The 17,995-nt window shown below is 34.4% G+C and overlaps 1 protein-coding gene and 1 pseudogene across 1 annotated transcript in view; one reads left to right on the top strand and one right to left on the bottom strand.

Annotated features, from left to right (window-relative positions):
- Window positions 1–17,995, bottom strand: part of ROBO2 (roundabout guidance receptor 2) — a 709,376-nt gene that overhangs the window by 612,910 nt on the left and 78,471 nt on the right. The window lies entirely within an intron of this gene.
- LOC144454896 (U6atac minor spliceosomal RNA) lies at window positions 4,479–4,599 on the top strand (annotated as a pseudogene).

Here is a 17,995-nt window from a genome sequence, read left to right as displayed (position 1 = left end):
TAAAAGTACAACCTTCTACATTGTATTACAGAGACAGGTACTTGCCATTTACACCTTCATGACAAACATAAGATGCAGACTAATACAACGGTTGGAGAGCTGGTCTTCCTGTCTGGAAACTTGAGATCAAGTCTTCGTTTGATTTGATACATATTATTGGTGTGACTGGGCAGCTACATGGCACAGTGGATGCTGGGTCTGGAGTCTAGAAGACCTGAGTTCAAATCAGACTTCAGACACTTACTAGCTCTGTGGCCCTGGGCAAGACACCTAGCTCTGCTTGCCTTAGTTTTCTCATCTATAAAATGAGCAGGAAAAGGAAACGGCAAACCACTCCAGCATCTTTGCAAAGAAAACTCCAAACAGGGTCCCAAAGAGTCAGACAAGACTGAAAAACAGCTGAACAAAAACAACAAATATATGTGACCATGATCAAGTCAGTTAAACTTTCAGTTAAACACTCCTCAATTTCCAAGTCAGTATGTCCAAGTCATACACTGATAACTGTGGATACTACTCAAGACTCTGTACTGGATTCTCTTGTTTTCTTCCTCTGTACTATTCTACTTCATGACTTATCAGCTCCAATGGATTCAATTATCATTTCCATACTGATGAGTCATATCTTCTTATCCAGTCCTTCCCTCTTTTCTTACCTCCAGGCTTACATTTCCAACTGGATATCCCATCTTAAATTTAACATATTCAAAATTGAACCCATTATTCCCCTCTCATCCCCCCCAAAAAAGCCCTCTCTTCCTCCCAACCTCCCCTATTAGTGTTGATGGCATCAACATCCTCCTAGTCACCCCAGTTAGCAATCTAAGGGTCATCTTTGACTCTTCACAATCACTCTCACTCCTCCTCACCACCACCCCATATCCAACCTTTTGCCAATTTCTGTTGGTTAAAATAACATCTCTCACATATTTCCCTTTCCCTCTTCTGATGCTACCACCATCCTGCTATAGGCTTTTAAAACCGAATGTATAGATGATCTCAATAGACTTTTGGTTGCTCTCCCTGCCTCAAGTCTCTCCCCACTCCAACCCATCCCTCCACTTAGATGTCAAACTGATCATCCTAAGTCACAAATCTGATCATGTCATGCCACACCACTCCTAATTTAATAAACTCCAGTGGCTACCAGGATCACCTTCAGGATCAAATATAAAATTCTCTGGCATTCAAATCCCTTCATAACTTTGCCCCTCCTATGTCTATAATATTCCTACATCTTACTTAGACCCACATGCTCTGCAATCCAATGACATAGGACTCCTTGCTGCTCTTCACACAAGACATTTAGTCTCCTGCTGCCATATATTTTAACTGGCTAGCACCCCATGACTGGAATTCTTTCCTTCCTCATCTTCTTCTTGAAAGCCTTTCCCAATCCTGCCTCATGCCAGTTCCTTCTTTCTGTTTAGTATTTTCAATTTATCCTTTTTGTGGCTTATTTATATATAGTTGTTTGCATGTTGTTTCCCTCTTTTGAATGTGAACTTGTTGAGAGCAGTGACTGTCTTTTCCTTTCTTTTCATACCCAGAACTTAGTACAGTGCCTGGCACATAGTAGGTACTTAATAAAAGCTTGTTAACTCCTCTAGGCAACTCTCCAAGTTGATAATTTCCAGGAAAAGTGAAGATCGATATTGGAAGGAGTAGTTTCCTCATTGGGAATTCACTCTACGAATGAAATCACAAGTTTGCTTACCCTAACACCCCCAAAATATAAACACTAATTCAATACAAATATTACTAGCAATTTTATTAAAACATAATTATAATATAAAAGTATAAGATTGAAGCAGAATAAAATTTAGCCTAAATTTCTCTGGAACATATGCAACCATTTTGTAATTGGCCAGATTCTTCAGGTACTTACATTTTCTTGTTGCTAAGGTTTTACTTAGAATATTATTCCATTCATCCTTTGAAACATTCCATTAAAATCTTACAATTAATGTCTTTTTAAAAAAAATTCAATAGCAACTCAGCATACTAGAGTTACGTTTTGAATAAAGAGGGATAGTTTTTTTTATGTATTAGATAGAAGTTGGCTAGGAAGCTTCTATTCTATAGCAGAATTTGGTGAACAATGGAAATTGTACAAAAATATTGAGATTAACTTTTTAAAATCTTTGATGAAGATTACAGTGATTTGAATCAGTAGAATAATTTGTCTATTACATATGTATATATTAAAAATATGTTGAATATATAAATTTTAATTCTAATACAATTTTATTTCTGTAAACAAAGGCCTCAAAAAACATAGTTCTTTATATATACATGTAGATAGATAGATAGATAGATAGATAGATAGATAGATAGATAGATAGATAGATTTACAGGTCTTATTACTGTTAATGATTTCTTCTATTCTATCATGTTGTTTAAAATGCTTTAAAAATGCAATTTAATACATCCGAGTAGTCTCTTTAAAACATTGTTTAGATCCTGCTCCAACCTTAACACACTAAACTTACAGTTGCTTTCAGGTTTGTAAGCACTGATTCAGAACACTTTCAATTTCTATGATATCTGTCCTATTAATTCTGAACAAGATGTTTCCAGTATCCAGAACTGTGATCACACAGGTAGCTAAGCATGTGATTGTTCAAACAAATATGTTATGAATCCTCAGATGATGGACTACACCAGGGCCAGATGTCAGAGGTGCTGAAACTGATAATCCATCAGTAATTTTCTGTCTGTCACAACTGCGCTGACCCACTGAACTAAATAAATATGTTTAATCACTGACTGGCTAACTTATCAAATACTGCCCTGGGCCAAGGGGAAGGTCTTGTCAAGCAGAGGACAGATATTGCCAAAACCACAAGGATGAAAGTAACTACATATTTACCTTATTTCTAAATCTTACTTTGGATAAGTGACTTAAATTGAAATCACATTAGAAAGAAAATTTTAGTTTAGGAAAGAATATAGTCTACTTTTGAAGTTACTTCACACATCTGTTCTTTTTCTACTTTTTAGCAAATGAGTTTTCTTTCCTTTTCTACCTGACTATTAATATTTAGCAATAAGTCATAGTGAATGCTATATCTCACTGTTACCATAGATACACAGTAGTGTTGAATCAACAAGCTGATGTCCACGTATCTGCACAGTATGGGAGCTATGAACTTGGATGGGAAGAAAAATCTTTATTTTCACTAATATTTGAGTCCTGTAAATTTTATTACATGCATTTCAAAACATTATTATAAGAAGGCATTCATAGACTTCACTAGACTGTTCAAAGACAAAAAAAAAGTTATATTTCTAAGAGGAATATACCATATCTCGTGGGAGGGACAGATAACCTTTTACTTTATAAACAAACTAAAAATTTCCAGATCAACCAGTATGAAGAACAACATGACAAGGTTATGCTATGTAAACATTAATCATATTTAATGAGATAAAAGCTTTGCTAATGGGTAATATCAACTAAGTGACAAATCAGTCATCCCTGGATTGATGCAAGATAATAAAGGCCAATCCCTATAACTGTTCAAGGGCTGTGCAGGCTCAGAAGATTAGATGTAGTGTTGACTACAAATACAGGAGCTTTCTCAAGCAGAGCTCATGGTGGTTAGACAAAGGGTCTTCTTAGCAATGTTATTGATGTCTTACTTTGCCACTTCACTGTGTTGGCAGCCATGGCAGAAAGCACTTGAACTTGTTCATTCACACATCTTTAATCCCGTTTCTACACAGTGACTCACAGCCCATGAGGTTAAGAAGATGGATGCGAACAGCCAGGGTGATGAGAGGGTTGGGGTCATGGTGTCACAGGATCTCATTAACTACATCACTCAAGACACCAGTCACTCTAGAGGTCACCCAAACTGAGGACTCTAATATAGGTGATAGAGGAATAGCTGGTTGGTAAATTGATATTTTTCTTACTCTAGTGCAGATAAAGAAAATGATTCATTCATGTCTGCTTTCTAGTTCCAAATTTATCTATCTAGGGACAGAAACAATTCCCCCAGAAAAGCAAGAAAACATGAACTACTTCTTTCTGTCTTTTCCATGCTTTCCTACCAAACAACCACAACCCACTGCCAAACATTTTTAAAATGTTAGTTCAAAAATTATAATAAATTCTGTAAGTCAAAGGCTTGAAGAAATCTTTTAGCAATGTTCTTATAATCATGAACAGAAAATTAATGGGGAAAGTTTGAAGCTAAAGGATCATAGAATCATTTATATAAATCTAAAACAGAACATAGAAACCATCTAGTCCAACCACCTAATTAATAGATTAAGACATTGAAGCTCAGAGAAGTTAAATGATTGGCCCAAGGTCATAAAGATAGTAAGCATGTTACTTATTGATTTTTATGGGGAGGAAAGGTGTAACAAAAAGATTTCTACAGTAATCACTTGAATCCAACAAGAATTTATTGAGCACCTACTATCTGCTATGGACATGGCGTTGTGTTAGATACTAGAGATATCAAGTGTTAAGGATAAGGTTGGAAATCTCTCTTGATAAGGGTAGAAAAGGTTCTAGTGACCATTACAGCACATACATAATTAAAGCATTGCAACCTCCTCTGTGGGTTTTAACCTTATTTTTATTCATGTATATGTGGTATCCCTTCTGTAGAATGTGAACACCTTGAGAGCTAAGACTACTTTGTTTTTATCTTTGTTTACAAAGAAGTTAGTATAGCATAGTTCATTCCTCCTACATATGTTATTTTACAGATGTTTGCTGAACTAAATTAGATTGAATACCAAATAAAATTAAAAAAAAAAACAGTCCCTGACCTCACAGAACTCAGCTGTTACTGGAAGGACACCACATTTTCACAGGTAAAGCAAGCAAAAATAATTTGATGAACAAAGTGGATAAAGAAAGTCTTCCCACAGCAAGTAGCACATAATTGAACCTTGAAAGAAGCTAAGTATTCTAAGAGGCAAGACTGAAGAGAAACTACATTCCAGGAACAGCCGACAGCCAATGCAAAGGCAAAAATCAGAAATGATAAATTCAGGGAACAAGTAAGCTAGTTTTTCTAGAATACAATTTATTTGAAAGAGAAATGTGAAATAAGTCTGGAAAGGTAGAATAGAGCACAACTGTGAAGGGTCTTGAATGCCAAACTAAGGAGATAATTTGTTAGCCCAGAGATAATGGGCCAATGAAGATTCTTGGGCAGAGGAGTTCTTCTTTTTTGAAGATTATTTTAAAAATTGTTGGCAGAAAAGATTTGGGGGGGGGAGATTCAAAGCAGGGAAAATAATAAAAATTTTAATACATCAATTGAAAGATGAAGAAAATTTGAACCAGAGTACAAACTGTGTGATTTGAGCAAAGGGTGGAAATGTGTGAGATGTGGATATAGAACTGATAAATCTTGGCAATCAATTTCAAATGGGAAAGGTAAAAGGGGTGGGAATAGAAAAGTTGATGTTAACTCCAAAGTTTCAAACCTAGGGGATAGTAGCTAATGATGCCCTCAATAGAAACAGAGAAGTTTGGAGGTGAGGGAGAAAGATAATGATTTCTGTTTTGGACATGTGGAGTTTGAGAAACCAATGGTACATTCAGGTAGAGATGAAGAGCAGGCATTTGGTGATGTGCAATGAGAGATGACCCATAGGCAGTTAGAAAGCTATACACATATAGATTTGTGAATATAAAGAACTGGCATACAGATGCCAATTGGATGAATAGCTACAGTTAGAGAAGAGAGATATATAAAGCTCCAACAAAGAAGACTAAAGTGAGAGTTAAGAAAAGGCAATTAGTTTCAGAAACTGGGGTGAGTGGAGAGATGAGGAAGTAGAGGAAAGAAGAATAAATTTAAAAATTTGTAGACATGCTATTTATTAGAAAAAAATGCATTTGTCTAGTCATTTTTCCATAGAAAATCTCAATAACTTAGCACCTAAATAATTACATAAAAACTCTTCCAGCATGCAAAATTGTGAGTACTCTAAAACATGTTTCAACAATTCTGGGGTTTTTTTTTTATATTTCTATTTTCTAATTACTTGATGTGCAAGTTGTCATTCATACTTTGTAAGATAAAATTATAAAGTACCAAATGTTCTTTTAAGCAGTGGGAAACTATGCTGGTGGAAAAAAAACTGTGATGATTTACATGATGGATTTAGTGAAACATTAACCAAATCCATCAGAAACTACCAAGGTATTTACAATTCTTCCCACTATTGAGATTTTTTTTAAGCTCAGCCCAGTACAAATTGAGGGCAGTTGGGTGGCACAGTGAATAAGAAGGCTGAGTCTAGAGTAAGGAAAACTCATCTTAACGAGTTCTAATGTGGCCTCAGATACTTACTAGCTGAGGAAAGTTGCTTAAACATATGTGCCTCAGTTTCATCATCTGTAAAATGATCTGTAGAAGGAAATGGCAAACCATTCCAGTATTTTTGCCAAGAAAAGCCCATGAAAAGTCAGACACAACTGAAATGGCTGAAAAAACTATCACCACTATACATTGGGGGAGCTAGATAGATAGCACAATGGATAGAGTGCTAGGCCTGAAGTAAAGAAGATTCATCTTCCCCAAGTTCAAATCTGGCCTCAGACACTTATTAGCTATGTGGCAATGGGCAAGTAACTTAACCCTGTTTGCCATTATTTCCTCAAATCACTCTAGTATCTTGGACAAGAAAATCTCAAATGGCAATATAAAGATTGCATCAGATACAAGCAAAAACAACTGAATAACAACCACCACTATTTCTTTTTAAAGAACTAACCAGTTATATTTAGGGACATCTCTCTTGCTATAATGAAAACACAATGGAAGGCCTTTTACATTGGCTTGATAAACAAGTCCAAGTGACAAAAACCACACGTGAACATAGCAGTTTTCAAGATATGTTAACACATTTTAAAAAAAATTTATTTATTTTATTTTAAATTTATGGGATAAAACAAGCATCCAACTAATGAGGACAACTTTTTACAACCTTGGGCTAGTCATTTTAACTATTTAGTTTTTCGTAACTTTTTAGTAAAGTAAGTTGACCAAACTATATCATCAATAAGGTCCTTATTAAATCCATTTCTTCCATGAACCCATCTGTGACTGTAGTCAGGAATTATTTTTCCTTCCTCAAAATTTATGTATTAATTCAGTTAAGTACAAAAACATTTTATTAAGTGCCTATTTATAGGGTTAGGAGAAGGAAGATATAAAGTTTAGATTAAAATGACTTCCATGTATAATGAATCTCTGAAACTAGATGTAATTTAGTTCTCCCCTGCCATGTCCAATTTTAAAGATTTAATATGCATTTTTATTATTTGGTTCTTTTTTTTCTTTCTCCACTCATGTAAGTCCCTCCTCCTCACCACACTGAGAGGCACTGTGACATAATAATAGAAGAGCAGATCTGAGTAAAAGACCTATATGCTAGATACATACTTTCTCTGTAACCACAGACAAGTCACTTAACCTCTGAGAGCCCCTGATTAATCTCTAAAACTATAAGTTACTGATAAAAGAGAGTCTAGATTTCTGAGCAAAAGCAAACATTTTTGCCTCACCTACCACTATATCTCCTCCACAACAACCTAGAAAATGCATGTTATGTGGATTTAATTAATTATTATTATAAAAAAAATTATTATATAATATTATTATATAAAATTAAAGTTTGGGAACAAAAAAGAAGCCATATAATGTCCTAGAAAAGCCACATAATAATTCAATTCTTTATTTCCAGATTTGGAAAATTCTACCTGTATGTATGTGTGTATATTTCAATCAATATTAACTTCCAAAGGAACAATGAGAAAAAGTTAGAGCAATCAAGTAATGAGCAATTAACTTTCACAATTTCTATCATAGTAAAGAGATTTCATTACATGTAATACACATATATACATTCACACATACATACGCATGTAACATGCGTATGTATGTGTGTAATTGAATTAACCATGTTCCATAACTCAGTAATTCATATACAGTACTTGTAAGAATCATGTTTTTTTTTCAAGAGAAGCTACTAAATAGTTATTCTCATGTTATCAGCCCTTTTTTTGTAACTATGCCCAAATATTATTTTTAATGGGCATGAAGCTTTCTAAAAAAGTTTTCCTCACTCTATGCCTAGTTCTGTTTTAACACATGTAACATACTATTTTTAAAGAGACCTTTAACAAATAGAAAAAGATTTATTATTTAAAATATGTAAATAAATCAAAAGTTAGCAATTATTACCTTTATTTTAATCCTGCCTTTAATTATTATTTTTGTTTAAAAAAGAGTAGAAGTAAAATCTTCATCTTTCAGAGCAGCTATACATAGTTCTTTTTTGTTCCCAACTTACAGAAATTGAAATCAAGTCCCAAAACTGTAACTGCCTCCATTACTGTGGGAGAAATGATATTCACATCACATTTTGTCCGTATTACCCATCAACTGGGCTCAAAAGAATGAAGGAGTGGCAAGCACTATGAGTCAAGATATCTTAGTTTTGATCCTGGCTCTGCCACTAACTAGCTCTGTAAACTTGGGCAAGTGAGATTTTTACCTTTCCAGAAGACAGTTTTTTTTCACCTATAAGAAGAGTAGGTTTTATGAAGTTATTTTTAATATCTTTTCTCTTTCTGATTCTATTATAATTGTACCATTTGGTTTTCATATACTAACCGACCTTATATTTCTGAAAGTATTTATTAGTGTCCATGAAATTCACATTGAATCTGACTGGAATGCATGGAATACTTTCTTGTGAAGGAGTTAAGGCCCTTAATACAGTTAATGAATAATGGTAATATTTCCCAGAAAGCAACTATAGAAAACTCTTAAATATGATTAATTAGACTACTACTTTTTTTTTCTTTTATACAGAAAGATAATGGTGCATTTGCATGTCATCTTATAAAAGGAGAGACTCTAGAACATAATGGTCTATTACTAGTGGGCACTTCATTTGAAAAGCTTTCCCCTTCAATGTGACAGGAAAAGGCATAATGCATATCACACTCTAACATCTCTATTACTGACATACACTTTTGAAGAATGGAATAAGACATTTTATCCATTTGACCTAAAGAAAAGAGTAAGTACTTAAGAAGGATTTTTCAGATTGACTTGTTAAAGGTAGTCTGATTGAATAGATAAGGCTGCTTTATGTGGAAATCCTATTTGATTATTAAACACAACCATTTTTCCTTGAAGGAAATGCAAAGCAGATCTAGAAAGAAAATCATCTAATGTAGCTTCTCTTTCAGGATTCACTGCAGTCAAGATACATTTCAGTGAAGTGCATGTGAGAAACAGAGCTGGTACACAAAATGCAATCAATTAAATTATCTGTTAATTCAAGGGGTTAAAAATTTTATATATTAGAAATTTTCAGCTAAAATTTATCAGAGGACTCTTCATAGTCCACACAAATACTGATTTTAAAATAACAGAATTAGAGAAGTTTAAGAGACCTATCTACCTCATCACTGAGGAAATCGAAACCTAAAGTGGAAAGCAACTTACCACAGGTCATAGAGCTTATAAAAGCTACAAGGCACAACTCAAGTCTAGGGTTTTTAATCATGAACCCAAAGCTTATCATAATATACTATGCTTGTTTCTTCAATTCATTTTTAGCAAGTTGTTTATGAATAGGGAAGCAATATTACTCCTTAACTGCCTAAAAAAGAAATGCAAAGCAACTACATTCTTATCAGTCTGTCCTATTGGGCAAACTGATTCTTGCTTTAGAAAGAAAATGTGTCATCACAAGTACTGTTGAATACACTCTTCTCCCATTTACTACCCAATGTACACACAATAAATTGGTTAATCAACAAGGAACTTATATCCTAATAGGAAAGACAAGTAAATAAATGGTTATAAAATGAATAAATATAAATAATTACAGGGCAGTTAAATAGAAGTGAGTTTGGGAGGGATGGTACAAGAAGAAATAGCACTGACTCTGAAGTCAAAAGACCTGGGTTAAATGCTATCTTTGATGCTTTCAGTCTGTGTGACACTGGGTAACCGTAGTTCTCCATTTACAATCTGTAAAATGATAGCACTGGACAAGACCTGGAATTCTTGACCTTTTATATCATGTACCCCTTTAGCAGTCTGGTGATGCCTATGGAATTCTCAGAATGATGTTTTTAAGTTCACAGGATAAAATACGTAGGATTACAACGTGAAGCAATTACATTGAAAAGCAGTAATCAAAAGGGCAGCTAGTGGATAGAGTGCTGGGCCTGGAGTCAGGAAGACTCATGTATCCAAGTTCAAACCTTGCCTCACTTATGAGCTGTTGACTGTGCCAAGTCACTTAACCCTGTTGCCTCAGTTTCCTGATCTATAAAATGAGCTAGAGAAGGACATGGCAAATCACTCCACTATCTTTGCCAAGAAAATCCTAAATGGGGTCCCAAAGAGTCAGAGACAACTGAAACAATTGAACAACAGCACAATTATCAAAATATTTTTATAAAAACAAATTCATATAACCTAGGTTAAGAACTCTTGATATAATATCTAAGATACTCCTATCTCTTCTTTATATCATCTATATTTATAGACATAGATATAGCTATTGCTGTATCTTCTATATGTTATTTCTATGTCTATTTGCCTATTAATAGACCAGCTCTACAGACTGTCCATGCAACTCTGTGTGTGTGTGTGTGTATGTGTGTGTATACACGCACATACATATATATACATATGTTAGACAACAGTCTTCATCAACAGTTTTTTTCTAGTGTTTGGTGAACTTTTAACTAATAAATACTGAAGAAGCTTAAAGTGCTCTAAATATTAATCTAATCAACACACATACAATTCTCTGCTAGGGCATCAAGTTATGGACTGATACTAAGATATTAATAGGAAGATGAGAAGTCCAAAGTCCTCCTAAATCTTAAAAGTTTACAAGGTCTTACTCTGGCCAAAGCTAGGCTGAGGCCTAGTTGTTCTCCTCCCACTGTCAACAGGTTCCTTCTTAGAGGTTTACTGGCATGTTCTCTTCTGGCTAAAAGAGCCAATAGTTGCAATTTGCTATTTCAGCTACCAGAGAACCACAATAAAATCCTTTAGCCAATTGGAACAAATTTCTATCTGGTATCATTTAAATTTATTTGGTGATTTCAAAGACTTTTTCACACTTAGTGTAAGGTCTTGGAATTAAGTGAATTATCAATAGATTGTGAGCTCCTTGAGGGGAAAGATGGTCATTTTCTTTCTTTGTATCTTCAGTGCTTAACAAAGTGCCTGGAATATAGTAGGCACTTTAACAATACTGACTTTTTGATTGACTGCTCTGAGTGTAAATATTTTCTATATAAGGAGAGAACAGGGATCACTCCATGAAATTTGTATGTATAAAAGAGATGAAAAGGAGAGGGCAAGATAGAGTTTTAAAATACTAAAAGTTTAAAATACTAAAAAACTATTAAAAATTTCCTTTAAATATGAGCTGATGAGTTTCCCATCACAAAGTAAACATTCAATAAAGATCAGAGATTTTGTAGATCAGTGGTGTCCAATAGACATGTGGTCCACAGTACTCCTGGGTGCAGCAAAACTAGATTAAAATGTAATTAGGAAATATTTAATGAAATAAATAAAAATTCAACAAAATATAAATAACATTACATTTGAAAACTCAGTCAATATGTGGCCCACTGGGATCCTTATGTACCGATTAGTGATTCCCATTTCTATTTGAGTTTAACATTACCGTTGTAAATGGTGAAATGAGCATGAAATGAGAAGATGACTGCTACAGCACTTCCAAGTTTTTTTTTTCTTTTAAATAATTCAACTATTTCAGGTAATAATTCAAATGATCACTTGGATTCCATTTTAATTCAGTAATTCAACAAACATTGTACTATGTATAGTACCCTATATTATATCTCAATTTAAGGTTAAAATAAAAACAATACTTCAATTAACATTTTAAAAACCATCATATGCCATATCTTAAAATCTAATAATCCTCTTTCAGAAATCAAATCCTTTCCCTCTTATATTCAGTCAGGCATAATGCACCAAGTCCCTTCAAAGATTCTATTCATCATAGCTCTTGAACTTCTTTCCCTTCGCTTGCATCTGTTACTACTCTAGTCTTTGCCCTTATCAACTTGTATCTGGACAACAAATAGAAAATGGATTTCTTCTTACTGTCTTCAGGATCTCTCCCCCCTCTAATACATCTTACACCCCAATGGACAGTTAAATTTTCTAAAACAATTCTTTTGTCATATTCGTCTTTCCATTCTTTCTTCACCCTTAGTGACTCCCTCATTATCTAATAAGTATAATCTAAATTCCTTAGGCAAGCATATAGAATAACATTCCAGAATTGGGCAAAAAATCATTTAAAAAGTAGTTTATTTGAAGAAAGCCTACTAGGTTTTATTGACTTATAAGAGAAATAAGTACAGCAAAGTAAAATCACTGGAGCTAAAATGGAAAGATGGAAGTCAGGATCATAGAAAATAACTGCATTTTAAGTAACTGAAATTGTAGGACTGACTTCCTGCTAAAATGTATGGCCTAGAGGAATGGACATTTCAAAAAAAATACTACTATGTGAAGATTTTAAGGTAATTCATAAGAAGTTCAAAACTGAGGAGATCACTCAGTACTCTGTGAACTACCAGAGGATCATACAAAAATACCAGTTATACCAGATAGCTAGGAACAGATTTATATGCTGACTTCTGAAAAGGAGTATGTCAGGAGTTGAGGCCTAAATGAGAAAGGGGAGCTGACAGGAAGGATACTGAAGGAAGTTCTTAAGTCAAACAGAGGCAGCAAGAACTCCATGGTAGGAAGAAATCGCTAACCTTTGGATGAGGTAAAGGTACATGCAAGGTACTATGTTGTACACTGAGTATACAAAGAAAGGCAAAAAAAAAGTCCCCCGCCCTCAAGGAGGTTATGGTCTAATGGAACCGAACTGAGAAAATCTACAGACAAGACAAAGATTAAACATATCATTGCAGAGGGACATATTAAGCTAGGGTTCAGAAGCTTTTGGGTCAACAAGGTAATGGAATCAATACAAAGTTAAATGATAATGTTGTAAAAGTGGTTACTCACTCAGCAAGATGGAATTCATTGTTGAGTTATATGTAGTTTTACATTCTACTATTTAATGTAATATGTAGTGTTATGCATGTATTCTTAGGCTATTTAATGATAATCGTTAGTATTGCTAAACTTGTATTGGTTTTTCTCCTTATTTGAAGCAATCTGTCAAGTGGTGCTTTGCACTATGATATATGTATTATGTATAATATTAATGTGTGTTTAATGAATTCCCAAATGATCTTCCGGGATCAAAAAAAAAAAAACCCACCAGCTTAAATACCCTCCCCCACGGAGACTGGATGCTATATCTTTATGTACTGTTATCTTTAAGTGGTAATACAATCATAAACAGTTGCAGTTTAATTGTTCATTCTTTTGAATTTAGTGAGGAAATGAAGCATTTAATTCTCATTCTGGAAGGACTGTTAACTGTTATGGCTGAAGAAAGGACAGAGAACTTAATTCCTGAGAGAACAAGGGATTAACACCTATCTTCTGAAGAAATACAAAGAAATTTTTTGGAAGATACTTTAATTGGTATCTTGAGAGAAATGAATAGTGGAACTCTTGTTTTCAGAATTTAGAAGTCAACAGAGTAAAGTTTAAAGTTGATTTTTGCTTCAGTCTGTCTCATAAGTGATATACTGTAAATAATAATTATGTCTTTTAATTATTTATCACTCTGTCAATAAATTGTATAGCCAGTAACTTTGTTATTCCTTTAAGCTTAGGAAATTAGAGGGTCTGTTATAAAGAAAATGATGAGCAAAAGCTTATGGGGGGAAAAAAAGTTTCTCCAATTTATGAAATAAATGATATTTAATAAACTAGGGTGGCAGCTGAGGAATTAATTGTTTAATGAAGAAGATGTTATAATGTTAGCAATTAATGTGAAAAAAATCAAACATACCCTCTTGGTTACCTTAGACCTAGGATAAAATGAATAAGGAAAATAAATTAGTAACAAATAGTGTGATAGAAAGAGGTGTGTGAAGTGGAGGATGTCATTCCCTAATCCTAGCAGGATAACCTTGAAGGAAAGCAGGATGTTATAGTTGAAAGATCAGTGCCTAGAAGTCAAAAGATCTGTCTTCAAAACTGCTTTCTGATGTTTCTTGTGACCTTGGAAAAGACATTTCACCATCCTGGCCCTCAATTTCCTCATTTATAAAATGAAGGAGCTGACTTAACATATCCTCTGAGGTCCCTTCCAGCCCTAAATCCACAATCATATAATTATCATTATAGATATTATCTTATAATTTTTTCATATGAAAATTATGAAGTATTTCTAAGTAAATATCTATATTTTGTGTTGTTTTATCATGTGTTTAAGACTTATTTATGTTTTGTTACAAAATTATGATAAATTATTATGTCATTTGAATAAAATATGAGCTGAGAAAATTATTTACATAGACTGTTCCATGAAAAGTTCAGGGACAACTTTTTTTTTAAATAAAAGTGTTGTCATATGTTTGGAAATTATCATTACAAAGCATCTAAATTTAAAAAAAAATAAATATGGGTCAGGCAGAGTGAAAATAGAATAGTCAACAACAATCATTTATTAAGCTAGAAATGATTTCCCCCCTTCTGTCTCTCTATCATTTTTGATACAGACCTGTGATTTCATCTGATTCAGATCAGAAACTCTGCTGTAACACAGAAAGTTACAGTCTTAGAAAGTTTGATAAGCAAAAGGAGTTAACTGATCTGCCCCAAAATCATATCCCTGATATATATATAGCAAATGTATGTTTTGAACCTAGATACAGGTCTTCTTGATTCTGAACCCTGGTCACTATCCCCAATGACAGTCTCCACCTATTCTCCATGAATATATTAAAAATCCTTCAGGAAAAAAAAAATTTTAAAAGGACTGTGGACTTCCTTTAGAAGCAGGAGAAAGGGGGAATAAGCTCTAAAACCACAGCAGTCTTAGAAAAGGACACACATCAGAAAAAAAAATAAGGCACAGTGGGAAGGAGGTGCTTTGGGTATAGTGTTCGTTCATTATTACTGATAATTACTAGGCCAACTTATGCATTTAAAACTTACAGAAAAAGCAAACTGATTGTTAACCTAGAGTATGGATGAAATATTTTATCCTTAGCTCAATTTGAATAGCACCTGTGACCTCCTCTACTGAATTCAGTCTTCCAGTATAACCTCTTTTACTGGTAAAGATAAGACATCAATTTAGTTTGGGATTTAAAGTAAACAAGATCATTATGTTTGTGGAGTGTTCCAAAGCTTTGCTGTTCCAGCAATCTGTGACCTATAAATAATGCAAGACCCTTTCTTTGTATAAGTGACTTTAGTTCAACCATGAGCCCTGAAATATGGAGGTGAAAAAAAATCACCCCGCAGTCATGGAATTCAATCTATTCTTAGTACTCCAATTGAATTATGAATCAGAAGCTGTTCACTCTTTTGTAGTAGCACCAAAAATCTACTTTTAACATTTATGCTTTTTATTTTGATATCAAAGCCATGGCAAATCCCAGCTAATCTGAAAAGCCCTTGTGTTTTGCTTTAGAAGTAAGAAAAGTAGAAAAAAAAGATCCATTTCTGCATGCCCCCTCGACCTCTGAACCACAACCTTCTTGCCACTAACGCGTTCAACACCTCATTTAATCTCTCCTCAGTGCACTGGCACAGTGCTGAGAAAAGGAAAAGGGAAAAAAAATAATCTGGGGACTTCATCAATTTTTCATGAATTTTCATTTAGGCCATAGTCCCCTCTTAGAGTGGTCGATAGATCAAGCTGCTGTCACATATTTAACACCTGGGGCTATGGCTGCTATCTCTAGGGGCTGCCACTGATTCAGCCTAGATCAGAGTCAGCCTCAGTCTGTGTGAGGATCCCCCATACGCTTTCTGTTTCTTACATGTGACACCCTGGTGCTAGAAACTGAAATCCTATCCATATTAGTGACTGCAACTCTTTCTTTTGATATTCCCATTGGAAAAGCATCCAGTGAGTTAAGCAATGTCAGATACTGTTTATCAAAAAAAATGTCGGTTCTATTTGCTAAATGTTTAAAAATTATTTTGGCCTTGAGGATGATAGAGAAAAGTTAGATGCTGAAATAAAATTTTGGCTAATGAATCAGGCTCAGCAGGAAGCAAGTGATTCTAATTTCAACTTACTGATTTGGTCTTGAGTACTTTTTCTCCACTGAATATGCAGTATTCATAAATCTAAACTGTTTATTAAAGGGGAAGGGGAGTAGTATTGTTTGCCCTGGCAAAATACTGACCTAGAGAAATGAACTTTTATCTAGAAAACTGTCCTTACCATAGCAGAAACAAACATTTTGAAACACTCTAAAACCAAAATGAAGCAACTGGTGGAATAAGAGATCTTGTGAATGACCTTCTCTCATTTATCTCCTCAAAGTGGTTATCCCTTAAAATGAGGCATAATAATAGAACCTACCTCACAAAGTCTTTGGAAGGATTAAATGAGATAATTAAGTGTAAGATGTTTTGCAAATAGAAAACCACATATTAATATTATCTATAGCTTACTGTATTTTTATTTACTTTATTAAATATTTCCCAATTACATTTTAACCTGATTCAGGCAGCACTCACACTACAGGGTCGCATATTATGACATCTCTGTGTTATATCACTTCTCCAGTATAATTAGTTCCTCATTTGTAGGCTGCTCATGCTAACCATATGACCCTAAACTTCGGTCCTTCAAAGGCTGTAATATTCTATGATTTGTTCCTATATAACATTGCTATTTCACCCTCAGAATGTGACCCAAAAATAAAATAAAATGAGAGAGACAGAGAGAGAGAGAGAGAGTATGTGTGTCCAAGAGTCTTTCTCTCCAAGTGGATTACTTTCTACTGAGGAAATATTGTACGGCATGTTCACAGATAAGTAAATTTAAAGCACATACAAAATAAATATGCATTTTTGGAGGGGAGGGAAGGTAGTCATTAACAACTGAGGAAATAACTGAGAAAATAAGTTATTTCCTCAGTTGTTAGTAAGCATCCTAAAGGAGGTAGTCTTTAAGTTTAGCTAACAGATGAGGTGAGGAAAGAGAGTATTCCAGGCATTTGGGAGATAGTCCATACCAAGGCTGGAACCAAATTGTGAAGGGCTTTAAATGTCAACTGAAGAAGTTCCTATTTCATCCTTAAGGCAATCAGAGGCTGCTGAAGCTTCTCGAGCAAGGAAGCAGAATAGTATGACACTTTACATTGTACACTTCAAAAATATCCATTTGGCACAATGCATTTGAGAAAGGAGAGATTTAAGATTGAACAATCAAGACACTATTGCAATAGTCTAGGGAAGTGGCAATGAGGGCATGTACTGGGGAGATTATGGTACGAAGAGAAAGAAGGTGATGGATGTGAGATATGTTGAGGACTTGCCAATTGATTAAGAGTGAAAAGTCAAGAACGATTTAGAGGTTGTGAATGTAAATGACTTTCTGAATGCTAGTACCCCTGACCAAAACAAGGAAGTTAGAAGGAGGGCTGGGTTTAAGGGGAAAGGTAATGAATTTGTCTGGGACACATTTAGTTTGAAATGACTATCATACATACAGTTAGAGATTTCTTGGAGGCAGTTGGAGATTTAACAAGGACAGATGACAGCTAAATAATTATCTTAGGCCCTGATCCTCTTGACACAGGGTTATCCTAAACTATCCTCCATCTTCATCATTTTCCATATTACTAAGTAGACATCAATGGATGTATGATCTCATTGATGGAGGTAACAACTCCACCAGTATAAGCCATAACCCACCTCCACTTTCCTATCCTTTTCTATTCTTATCTGATTCTCTAAAAAATATCATAGGAGATCTACCCAACTACAGGAAACCCAAAGGGAAATGACAAGTCTAAATGAGCTCCTGATTATTACCAATGATGATTTGC

The sequence above is a fragment of the Phascolarctos cinereus genome, unplaced genomic scaffold, assembly GCF_003287225.1.
Source record: "Phascolarctos cinereus isolate Bilbo 61053 unplaced genomic scaffold, phaCin_HiC Scaffold_7;HRSCAF=346, whole genome shotgun sequence".
Lineage (NCBI taxonomy): Eukaryota > Metazoa > Chordata > Mammalia > Diprotodontia > Phascolarctidae > Phascolarctos > Phascolarctos cinereus.
Note: the sequence above shows the minus strand (reverse complement) of the source record. Positions and strands in the feature narration are given on the sequence as shown.